The sequence below is a fragment of the Pelobates fuscus genome, chromosome 1, assembly GCF_036172605.1.
Source record: "Pelobates fuscus isolate aPelFus1 chromosome 1, aPelFus1.pri, whole genome shotgun sequence".
Classification (NCBI taxonomy): Eukaryota; Metazoa; Chordata; class Amphibia; order Anura; family Pelobatidae; genus Pelobates; species Pelobates fuscus.
The window spans coordinates 62643555-62656320 of record NC_086317.1 but is presented as its reverse complement, the minus strand read 5'-3'; the positions used below and the strand labels follow the sequence as shown (position 1 = coordinate 62656320).

The 12766-nt window shown below is 40.6% G+C and overlaps 2 protein-coding genes across 4 annotated transcripts in view; one reads left to right on the top strand and one right to left on the bottom strand.

Annotated features, from left to right (window-relative positions):
• FILIP1L (filamin A interacting protein 1 like) overlaps positions 1-9365 on the bottom strand; it is a 242365-nt gene extending 233000 nt beyond the window's left edge. Inside the window, exon 1 of one of the 2 annotated variants that reach the window (XM_063448901.1) lies at positions 9148-9365. The gene's annotated coding sequence lies outside the window, so the exon portion shown is untranslated. Of the gene's footprint in view, positions 1-8793; positions 8826-9147 lie in introns of those variants that run through there. The other variant, XM_063448894.1, reaches the window with a different exon arrangement.
• Positions 1-12766, top strand: part of CMSS1 (cms1 ribosomal small subunit homolog) — a 292216-nt gene that overhangs the window by 241059 nt on the left and 38391 nt on the right. The window lies entirely within an intron of this gene.

Here is a 12766-nt window from a genome sequence, read left to right as displayed (position 1 = left end):
GCAATGAGAGCTCTGGCGATTACATGGTAATTTAAGCGTGCAGTCAGTGGAACTTGGCAGAATTGTATGGGCAGCTGAGAATAACTGTGTTATCAAGCCAGCACGAGACAAAGGCCATGCTCTGCTACAGTTTTGTCTGAAATGTAATCACTGTATCGTATCATTTACCTTTATGTCATACTTAACTGCATAGTTAGGCCTTCTTTAATTGTATTAACCATTAAATCGTTAATAAAGCAACTTATACTACATTCTAAGTACCTATTCTGGGTTTTTTCATAGTTGTGTTCTAAAATATTTTGGGGTGTTTTTTTTCCCCCAGCTTCTGATAGTATTTTTTATTTAAAGGGAACCTATAGTGTCCTCTGGTCCCCCCCCACTTCCTCGCAGCTCCTTACCACTGGCACATGATGGATTAATAAACCCTCTGGTCACTTACCCAATTCCAGTGCTGATGTCCCTTGACACTGGGTCACGGTCCGCCTCCTCCAAAGGGGGGGACCTAATGCTCATGCACACACTAGGCCGTCCCTATAGGAAAGCATTGCCTCAATGGGTTTCTATGAGGTTTTCATCGATGCTAGGTGTCCTCCATTAGGGGGGGAGGATGTCCTTCCCCACCCCTTCCCCCTGGCTGACATCTGCGAGGAGCAGAGGCAGAGCCTGAACCATGCCAAGGGACATCGGCGCTTTATCACTTTCATAAGGTGATAAAGGGTTTTTAACTCGCGGTGTGCGAGGGAGGTGGGCACTATAGGGAGCTATAGTGCCTGGAAAGCAACTTTGTATGGCTAGTACTATAATAAATGTTATGTGACACTAATTTACTCTAGTGCTTTAAAGGTGCACTCTAAGAACAATACTATTGGCAATTACAATTCTGTCCAATCTGTACTAATCTGCCTGGCTCTGCTTTCTAGTCGGACAGAATCACAGATTGCAGAACTATAGTGATTTGGGACTTTTTTCATTTTCGTTTTGTTTTTTTACTCTTTAAAATGTTTTGTTAAGTTAAGACAGAGCCCATAGATGTATGGTACCATAACAGCTAATATGAAAACAGCACGAAAAAGCTGATGGTGCACACGGTGGTTATGGTTACCTCCTGTACAATGGTAAGTATATAATATCCTGATGCAATTGTTGGTATATAACCTAAATAATACATTAATAGAAAACCATAATAGTGTAGTATATTGGGTCATCTAGAGTAATAGAGGTTAGTGGTATATAGAGTAAACCATAACATAACTACATTTGAGTTGCACTAAAAATGGGACTGAGAAGGTATCTACAGCTGGATGGCGTAAAGAGTGTTTGAACATCATTGGAGTGGTAGTTCATAAACATCTGGGAGGCCAAGGTTAGCCATCGCTGAACTACATCATCGTGCTTTAAGGACTTTGACAGCTCTCAGAACATCAATTTCAGGACATTCCATGGTCCTCTTGCTTGTGCTCTAAGAGTATGACATATGTCCAATGGTCGGTTTCAGACTGAGATTCATCTTTCCTGGCAGGTGGCAAAGATATCACAACAGCTAAACATATAACTGGAACCTGATCTACCCTGTTAGAGCAGAGCAGGGAATACATTTTTTTCCTGCGCTTAGGGGGGGATTAAAATTTTAAGCACATGTGGCTGCTCTTTAAGGCTGAGTGAGTATTAGTAAACCGAGTGCTACAACAGCTTTGTGGTAAAATACCCATGTTTGAAGTTAGAAAATCCCAGTGTTGGCTGTCATTGTGACCCGGGGGACAAAATTGTGTTGCATTCTACCTTATATAGCAGCTATCAAAGGAACACCATTTTTTGTGTATCAATCTCTTTAAAATTATGGTTCCCCACTAAAAAAAAAATTGACGGAACTTGGGCACCCCCTAATTTAAGTTCCCCTACCCCTTCCTGCCAAGGCCACACCTCTTCCTGTTAAAGACTAACACACGCTTTGACAGTGACAGACACACAGACACACCCACTCACTGACCGGCCAGAGGGACATCATATTACTGCTCCCAGCATCACTGCGGGTCACACGAGGAGGAGCTCACAGATCAGCGCTCGCCGCCCGCCTATAATAGAAACGGTCCGGGCGCCCCATGGGGGCTCAAGGTTGGCTGGGTGGCCAGCCCGCCAGCTCTAGCCCCCATAAGTCAAGGCTAACAAGGGATTTGCCAGTGCACTTGGGGGGGCGGCGTTTTTTGCCGCCCCCTGGAAAGTGCCGTCCAAGGGAAATGCCTTGTTAGCCTTGGCCTCTGCAGGGGTTAATAGAATAGGCTACAATTAAATCTATGTAGGAGAGAAATGGAATCGACTCATCCACTTTGAAAACAATGCGGGAAAATACCTGCCCCTTCTTAGTCTGTTAGAACTCTCTGCACGGATGTTGAACAATATGGGGATTTGCAGCAAAAGCAGAAACTTTAAAATTAAATAATTGTAAAATTGTTTTTGCAATTTTATTGCTCGAGTTGTGCTGTCATTATTGAACAAATGTACTGTTGTGTTGTTTATCTGAACATCAGACGGTACCATGGATGAGATTGTTGGCACTAAACTGCACCCACTCATTTACTTTCCTTAATGCAGATTGTACCATAGTAACCAGTAATCCCAATCTTAAAGGAACCCTACAGTGTTAGGAATAGTTGTATTCGTAACACTATATGAACCCTCCGCCAACCCAATTCAATGCGTTCTTATGGGGATTTTCAACATGCTGGATGTCCTCAAGCAAAATGTGAGGACATCCAGCATCGTTTCACGGAGTCAAACTCCGGTAAACTGCAGGAAGTGCCTCTATTGGCTGTCTGGTGAGTAACCACTAGCGGAAGTCTAACAGGAACAGAGCCCCCCGACCACTAAAAAGAGATGAAGTGGTCTGGATGCCTATAGTGTCCCTTTAATCTAAAATTATGTATAGCTCTGCAGAATTTGTCAAACGATAATGTATTATAATATATAATAATAGAAATATTAAATTGTGAATCATTTAGCAACCGACATTTTTCTGAATACTAGCACAAAATAATTAAAAAAACCTATCATTATTTTTGAAGGGGGGGGGGGGTGTATTGGTTTAATATATGATAACATAAAAAGGTGCACATAACAACAGTCGATATCTCCCACAGATTCCGTGACCATGTCTGATTGATATGCGTATTCTGTGTAATATCTGGAGACCCAGAGCAGGTCACTTTTCCTCCTCAACACAGCTGTGCCTGACAGAAAGATTCAGCCATGTACAGTTCTTAGAAAGGCAGCTAATGTAAAATGCTGCCGTAGGCTCTCCGAGTGCTTTATTTAGTCCACTGTACTAACTCAGCCAAGAGCCCCGACAAATAAAGCAGGGTCATTCTGAGTTAATGCCAAATGACCAAAGTGGCGACAGCAGTGTTACACTGGGTCCGTTATACCCTTCTTACTATTTTTACTATTTATTGCAGGGTTTAGCAAATAACTAAAGGAGAATTAATGTCTCATTAATGTGACTCCATTGCCTGGATTTGACACATTGCTTTTCATGCATTATATGGAAAGTGCATTAAATAACTGCAAAACACATAGATTTAAAATAATACAAGATTCTCATATTCCATATCTTCTGACATGAGTTCCTGTGTTTGCTGCAAAACATCAGGCTGTGCAGTGTCTGAAGTGAGCTTTCACCAATCCAGGAAGTTCTTGATGTTCATTAAAAGTAATAGGTCTGGGATTTGCAGGTAAAAGTCCTGCTCCTACTCTGTTGTAAGTAGAGAATAAGGGTAGTGATAATAATAATAATAATCTGTTCACTAAGAGTAAGATCACAATCATCATGGAACTCAAAGTGGCATCATGATTTAACTCCTAAATGGCAGAGGATTGAGCAGTGAGGCTGCAGGGGCATGTTCTATACACCAAAACTGCTTCATTAAGCTAAAGTTGTTCAGGTGACTATAGTGTCCCTTTAAAATAACCAAATGTAATTCTAACTCTGCTCTAAATGTCTAACCCCTTAAGGACCAAACTTCTGGAATAAAAGGGAATCATGACATGTCGTGTCCTTAAGGGGTTAAAATCTAAATACTGCTGTTTAAAGGACCACGCTAGGCACCCAGACCACTTCAGCTTAATGAAGTGGTCTGGGTGCCTGGTCCCTCTAGGATCAACCCTTTTTTATATAAAAACAGCAGTTTCAGAGAAACTGCTATGTTTATACTGAGGGTTAATCCAGCCTCCAGAGCTCCAGAGCCTCTAGTGGCTGTCTCATTGACAGCCGCTAGAGGCGCTTGCGTGCTTCTCACTGTGAAAATCACAGTGAGAAGACACCAGCGTCCATAGAAAAGCATTGTAAATGCTTTCCTATGTGACCGGCTGAATGCATACGCGGCTCCTGCGGCGCATGCGCATTCAGCCGATGACGTTGCGAGGAAGGAGGAGAGGAGGAGGAAAGCTCCCCGCCCGGCGCTGGAGAAAGGTAAGTGTTTAACCCCTTCCTCTCTCCAGAGCCCGGCGAGAGGGGGTCCCTGAGGGTGGGGGCACCCTCAAGGCACTATAGTGCCAGGAAAACGAGTATGTTTTCCTGGCACTATAGTGGTCCTTTAATGAATAGACCGCTCAGGGGACTGTGTATTTTTCAGATTTTCCTTTTTTTTTTTTTTTTTTTTTTTCATTGAGGGCTATGTATTTTTATGTATCCAACAAGCGATCCACATTTATTGTGATAAAAGAAGATTCACACTAAGGTAAATACATACTTGCCATACTGTCAGTGCAGATTTGCCTCGGTCCCAAAATTGATAGACAGCGCTGCCGAACACCAAATAAAGCACGAATCATGCATTTTCACACACTGCAGACATTTGTGAGCAAGTGGTAGCATACACTATTACTCTCCATCCAGTTCCCATGGCAAATATAGAGCAGCCATACACAATTTGCAGGTAAATATATCTCATACAACTTTGCTAGACATTCCTCCAGCACAAAGGGAATCCACATGTCTCTTTAACAGTATTTCCAAAACATCATATATAACATGTTGTATTATTTATTTATTTTTTTATTCTGTTTCATTTGGCTTTTTTTTGGCATTCCTGATGCTCTATTCATTCACATGGAAGATGCACCCAATAGTAATAATCCAAGATTTCCTTACCTGCTAGAAAGTCATTAAGGGGCAGATATTTAAAGGCAAAACAGTTGATATTCTGGGGCGAATTTGTAATATTCTAATGTTTTTTGCGCATCATTTAGCATCTTACCCCAGAATTGCACCTGTTTTCACCTTGATAAATCTCCCCATAAATGTTTTGTTTACTTATTTTCTTACGGTTACTCCTTCCCCTGCGCAATATTAAGGCAGCAAGTCCTACATAGAAATTAATGAGAAAAGCAATCGGGTGAGGTATCAAAGCCACTTCATGTTTGATGGTGGATTCCGCTGCTATTTGCGACAGCAGTGTTAAACTGGGTCCGTTATACCCTTCTTACTAATTTTACTATTTATTGCCGGGTTTAGCAAATAACTAAAGGAGAATTAATGTTTGTTTATACATAGCTCAACATATCAAGTTCTTCATTACTAACAAGGGTTAAATGTTAAAAGCCACATCGGATCTCTTTTGAGATCACTGGTGTGAATGCATGCTAGGCCAGTTTCCGTTATGCTGACCTGCCCATTTACAGAGCACATGGAATGCCCCTTGGGTGCTGTTTGTACAACACACTTGTGTCTGTTGGTGTGCTAATGTTGTGTTTTCTCCAGGCATGTTTTCTGTTGTACCCAGAAACTGGACACCAGAGATCCAATGTTGGACACGGGTTTGAATTTCGGCTCTGTCCCACCAAGCTGCACATTTGGAAACTAGGGTTTCATGAATGGATCTGTAGGTGTAAATGAGCAAGGCCACAACCCTGGCTCCATCACAGAAAACTGTGAACGGATCCCATGTGAGAAGTCTGTGATTGCTTCCTCTAACATATCTGATTGACAGGAAGGACTGCAGCAGTTTCTTTCAAGTGTCTCGTCTTATAAGTAACTATTACTTGTCCAAGAAATGTAAAGTTGTTGTGTTTTTTTGAGTGTGCGAGCCATGTAGATATGATATTGTAAACTGGTATATTGCGCAAAACAATTTATCAGAACCATAAACATTTTGCACAAAATGGGCACTACTGCGGTTGAATGTAGGGTGTCTAGCTCTGTCTAAAGAACACCCAGTCATGCAAGTTTACAGGACTCCCTCATTTTAAGCTTCAGCTTGTGCTTATGAGCAAACCATGCTGAATAATTAAGAGTAGCCACATTCCACCAATAAATAAACAAACAAATGCATTATGGGACAGAAGTCGTTTCTAGTATGTGCCAACTTTACAGACTTGGTTTTATGGTATGCTGTATAGCTGTTTGCTCCTTTACTAGTGTTTGGCTTGTAGTTCATTGTATGTGTCTCTAAAATATTGGACTGTTTGTGACTGGGCTATGTAACCCTCCAGCTGCTTTTAACCAGAACGTTTTGTGATTTATCAGCAACCACCGCGGAGATGTAGCACAGTAACGGGTGTTACATTTATTTTTTTAATACAGGTATTTTTCTTTATAATTTAGATCTGTATCTAGAGCTAGAACCAAGGTCTCTGCTGTAATATTTATGAAAGAACATTGCAATCTACAGTGGGCTCCATACAATATCTCACCTTGTTTTGGTACCCCAGAACTTTACTACCCCTTCCTGGTACTGCACAGAGTGTGACTTAAAGAACAATCTAACCACCCTAGCATCTAATGGGTTTTGATGCAAGAAAGTCACTGTTGCTTTCTCCCTGCACGCAGTTGCATATAACTGCATTCATTTCCAAAAATGAGCCTGCTCCTTCTGTACCCGACTCAGAGGAGGAAGCTAGACTTCTCTGTCCATCCAAATGTCTGTACAGCATGGGCTCACTCCCCACATCTCTACCCTCCCTAACCAGATCCTTCTCAGCTGACTATGAAGGGGCCTGAAATGTGCTTCTTATCTGATAACTCTGATAAAGTGTAGGCATCAGTTCTATTGAATATATGTTAAACAAGGTGGGATTTTGTATGGAGCCCACTGTAGATCTTGTAAAGCGCTACAGAATCTGTTGGCGCTATATAAATGGCGATAATAATAATAATGAGTGGAATTGCTACTTGGTGCTTAACCCCTTAAGGACACATGACGTGTGTGACACGTCATGATTCCCTTTTATTCCAGAAGTTTGGTCCTTAAGGGGTTAAAGGGACTCTAAGCAGCAAACCCACTACATCATGGTAGATGCTATCCATTTTCTTTATTTTAACAGTTGGTCAGATAACCACTAGGAGCTCTTCCTCCTTTCATCCTTTGATTATCAAATGACTTTATGTTCAGCATCATCACTCTCAGCTTGATGACACTGACCATAGCTAATACTTCTCATAGCAAAGTGTTCTTCTCTGTGAAGCATCTGATTCAACAAAAGTCATCAGAACTGATGACTTACTAGGAGGAGGATCCGGCTGCAGTGATGAGATCCTCCCAGCTCTGGAATAAAGATCTGTTTTATACCATTTCAATTATTAAAAATAAGCAAAAGGGTCAGAGGAAAAGGGGGTGGCAGTATTCTTAACTTAAAAGGAACAATCCCAATTGGGAAGGGGCCACCACGAAAACTGAAAAAGAAAGTGTAAGTTGTTTTGTTTTACTTTTGGAGCAGGTAAGTGTATCACTTATGTATTAGTTGAATACTCGGTTATTCTAATGTGTGAAGAGTTCACCAGATAGTGGAAGAATCACATATCTATGGTTCCAAAACAAGGAATCCTGTTTTGGCCAGTTGTACCCTATAGTTATTCAAGATAGGCTTGCATCACTGTGGCTGATTATGTCGTAATTCATTAGCCACCAGGGCTTTATATGTAAAATCTACATTTTTAGATAGCATTAGGTATGTGGCATGGGACAATTTATGACGGTAGAATTTTTCTTCTCAGTGTCACTGACAACATTAAAAGATCTTTTAGACCGGTTTGGTACACACAACGGTTAACGACAAAGAGGCAGATATTTGGAAAATGGATAAGAGTTTTAAATAGGAACACCGTAAAAGATGTATGTCCAATTAATGTATCTGCTGCAACTGCACAACAATTTGTTTACGCTAATTAAATCCTAATATAAATGCCAAATCCCTGATCATGATAGACAAACAGTTTAGATTTTCGCATTATCAGCATTAACATTGTACTAGCTTTTATCAGTTGACAAATTCAGCCCTCCAGCCTATTACTGCAGTTGATCTTTTTCTCTAAAAAACATATTAGCACATTCGTTATGCACCCAAAAATATGGAAAACAATCCTCCTTTACTCCAAAATTGCAATCAGATTTCTCTTTATATCCACAAACACTTATTAAACAATAGTCATTCCGTAATCCACAATACAGACTGTGCTATGACTCTACATTCTTTTTTGCCAACAATAAAAAAAAAATGAAAGTTCCATAAACTGCAGATTTTATCTCTTTAAATGGGCTACAGCTTAAATGCTTTCTAAGTGCTATATATCCATTCTTCTTCATGTAGAAGTTTTAAATATATAGATTTATTTTCCCAGAGGAGTATAGGTTCTGCAAAATGAACATGCTGCATACACTGTGCTTGGATTAGTGCAGCAAGAAAAAAAATCAATGCATTCTGCAGTGTCACATTCCATTCTGCACTCCAGTGAAAGCTGTTACACTCGCTTTAGCCATTCTATTTTGCAGCCTTTCATTTGTCATCATACCCAATCTTCATTACCTTGCTTTGATTTATTCTATCACCACCGTGCCTTTACCTCCTGCATTTCCACAGCCTTGTATCGGTGACGAAAAGATAGACTCCCCCCCGCAAGCTGCTCTGAAACTGCAACTCCCATGATACTTTGCCATCCTTAAGCTGGCAAAGCATCATGGGAGATAGAATTCTTCAATAGCTGGGAGCATACCTTTTAACCACCATAACATATGTCTATGCATTAATGAACAATCTGAGGATAATTATTGAACAGTAGAAATTAAAAAATGCATGATAAATAGCCTCTGCAGATATTGCATCTTTGTATCGATTTGCATGATATAATTTGATAATCATAGTGAATTTCATTTAACCTACCTAGCGCAGGAGAAACTCTGGATCCTCACCCCAAAAAAAAAAATCTTATGTTTCTGCTTAGATCTCCGAAAATACAAAATCCATGTATCCAACTAGGCAGTCAGCTCCCAGAGATAACGCACTGCATTGGGCTAGCCCCTCACTATATTCGCATACTAGGTTAGAATCCTCTCAGTACACATGATGAAGCATCAGAAGTTGCACTGAGACTCGGATGAGTGCTGCATTGGAAGTCAGCAGGGCCTTAGCACTTCATTGGACTCTGCTCTAAATATATCCCACCCACTAATAGTTACCTCCATAGGCAGATGGCCTTGTCAAAAAGCTGACCTCGGTGCTTGGCTGTATCCACAGAGACATGTAGCTAAGGCAGAGCTCCACTGTAATGGGATAAAATACAGTTAGCCATCTGTTTCCAGGACATAACAAACGCTAAGCATGATCATCCTTAAATTGTTGTTTTAACAGGGAAAGGGGGGGCTTGTTTGCACCAATATTATTGTCACAATGGAACATTCTAATATATTTACATTCTGGGATTTTATTCAGAGGGGACTTCTTTTTCAAATTCAGTGCAGGCAAATACCTTTCGGCAAGCAGAAGCCTGACAAATACGTACTATAAAGCTAAACCTTCGTTTAAAAGATATATGCAGGTAAAATGATCAAATATCTCTTTGCAGTAAAGCAAATTGTAAGCAAGTAAGCCATTTACAATACTAGAGAATGTGTGTTTAAAAAAAATAAAATCAGTTTTAATATGATTTAAATCACTATATTGCCCACCCCTCATTATGTTCCTTAACAAAGGGCGTATGTTTGCAAGTACACCTTTCTTTACAGAGTTTTCATGGACATATATCACTTGTCCACATTGACAGGTACTGTCACAGTAGTATGTAGAATTGTAGATTATGCTAACATAGTGTACCTATAATCTTGATTTTAATAATGACAGGAGGCGAGTATTTTGCATACATTTCTTTACTTATGCCACCAGCAGAAGTCAATCATAAAACTTAAACCAATCAAAACAAGTGACACATTCCATATAAAGCCACGTCAGGCATAGCTCCTCCTCTTTATTTGCTGCTCCAGCCAAGGCACAGGTCAGGGTATTTTGTTCTTGTGCTATTCTCATTACTGTGTGTTTCTTTTATGGAAGTTTGGATTGATTCTACTTTTACTACTATATTTCCCACTCTACTCCCTCCTATGGCTTTTTCTCCCCTCTTACATATTTTGGTACACTTTTATTGTATTTCCCCAGACCCTTCCCTCCTGGTCTTAGCCCCTGGCTCTCAACAGACAGTTATTCCTACCTCACTCACACGTTACAGCTGTCACACTGTTTTCTGCCTGTCTCACTGGGTTCTGTGGGTAGGGGGAGTGTGGGGTACCTGCATACTACCACCGGCGGGTCACGAAATCGGGCCGCCCGATGGATTTGTTTACGAAATTGACGTCGGCCGTCTTGCGGCACACAGTCTGGGCTACACTGTACCTCTGAGATAAGCCTTTGATACGTTTTAAATAAAGATTGTTGTGTCTGTAAGGCTTTCTCCTGTGGAATAGAACTGTGTTGGTAAAAATCATTACAACTGCTGCAGCTGTACTGTTCAGAAGTTCACATATACCCCTTGACCACCCACTTGCCACGGACGTTGTGGGTTCTGAGACCTCTAAAACACACTAGTAGGGCTCAGAAAAACTAAGGCAAGGCCACTCTGGAACGTATCCGACAAGTGGAACCTCGGGACCTAGTTCCCCCTCCACTACCATCTCCCTCCTTAGCGATAGTAGACGAATGTAGAGCAGATGATTCACCCTCAGAGGAGGAAGAGTGGCAGAATATACCACCTGCGGTCTCCCTGTATGTCTGAGAAATTATTCAAGATTATGCTTTGACAAGGGAGACTCCCACAGATCCACGGGCAAGGAGGAGGACAGTAAAAGTTATGTAAAAATATGAAGCCTCCTGCCATGTTGTAAAATTCAAATGCTACAGATGGAAAATCTTCTAGCGTGTGAATTCTACAAACTGCAGGGCAGCACTCTCATGTGGTACCCACCAAATGAAGCAGTGATATGTCATGTAAAAGGTGATGGGTCTTGCAAACCTACCTCTCCACCTCCCTGCTGAAGGCACATGTGTTCTCTATTGACAACCCTCACAGAAGTAATGGGCTTTTATTGACCCATTACTTCCTCATCAGTTTCTTTAGTCCGAACTGCTCTCCTAGGATCTGGAACTCAAGTTCTCTGCTTATGAAGTGCTTGCTCACCACCCTGGACACTGAGGGAACATTAACAGAGGTTACTGCTAGCACTGTCACAGATTCCACCTCCCTCACTACGATCATAGCAAAGAGGAATTCTCCCCATTGCATAAATAGGAGGACCTTGTCGATACTAATAATATGAGTGTTTTTCCTGGAAATAGTCACTGATATTTCCTCTTGGTTCAACATATGTTCTTGGATATAGATGTTATTTCCCAACTCAATCCTATGCAGCGTAATGACCTTAGTAGACTCTTCTCCTGAGGGTTGGACAGTTTATGCCAGTTGAGGTATTTTTATTCGCTATATTATTAGTTAGGAAATATTTTAGTGGGTGTAAAAATATTGAGGAGGGCAGAAACAAGTCTACAGTATGCTTAGAAGAGACTTCAAAAGAAATAACAGAAAACTACAAGAAGGTTATCAAAGGGGAAAGATCTCGGGAAGGTGCAACATTGTTTCTTTTGCTCACCGACGTTAAAAAAGTTGAAATCATCCTATGTGGTCCCTACTTATTGCATTTGGATAGAGGTATAATGAGAGCTGCTGTGTGGCCTAGTAAATTTGTGACTAAGATTGTCAGTATGGTCTGACACCTTCATGTATATGAACTGTGGGCAGAAATGCTTTATCTGAATCTTTCATTATTTAAAATTCTACCCATGTGTGATCTAGCTCTGTCCCATGGTAAGCAGCAAAACCCTTTTTAGTTCAGCTTGACAACTTAACTCAGTCTCCAGGGCACCCAGTGCTGTATCGGGTCTTCTCTAACAAACACAATGACTCCAGCACACCAACAGCACAACATTTCAGTGTCACAACCTTTCTCAATCCCTATGTATGCCACATCGCACACCCATATACACACCTGAAGTAATAAATTACAATAAGAGTGTTCTGTGTTACGATAACAACCATTATCATCAGCATGGCACTTTACTAAACACATACTCACAAAGAAAAAATTGCAACACTTTATCTCACTGTAGCAAAATGAGAAGTTAGCTGTAACTATGTGGCTACCCAACTAGACATCAAACATTATTTTTAAAAAAACAAACAGTAATGATTTTACATTTCACAGACAATATACGTAAAATATCCCTAATATTCAAATAAACTTAATAAGAACAAAATAAGAAATTAAAGAAATGCTGCCACTGAATGTTTCTTATTCAGACCAATTGGTTGGGTCATATTTAGTCTATTAATCCACATTATTTATTTCCTTTTCAAATGTGAATGGCCAGTAAATTCACCCAGACCACTTCATCACAATAATCTGGGTGCAGTGCTCCTGTAATTTTAACCCGTCATGGTAAATCATTGCCGTTTTCT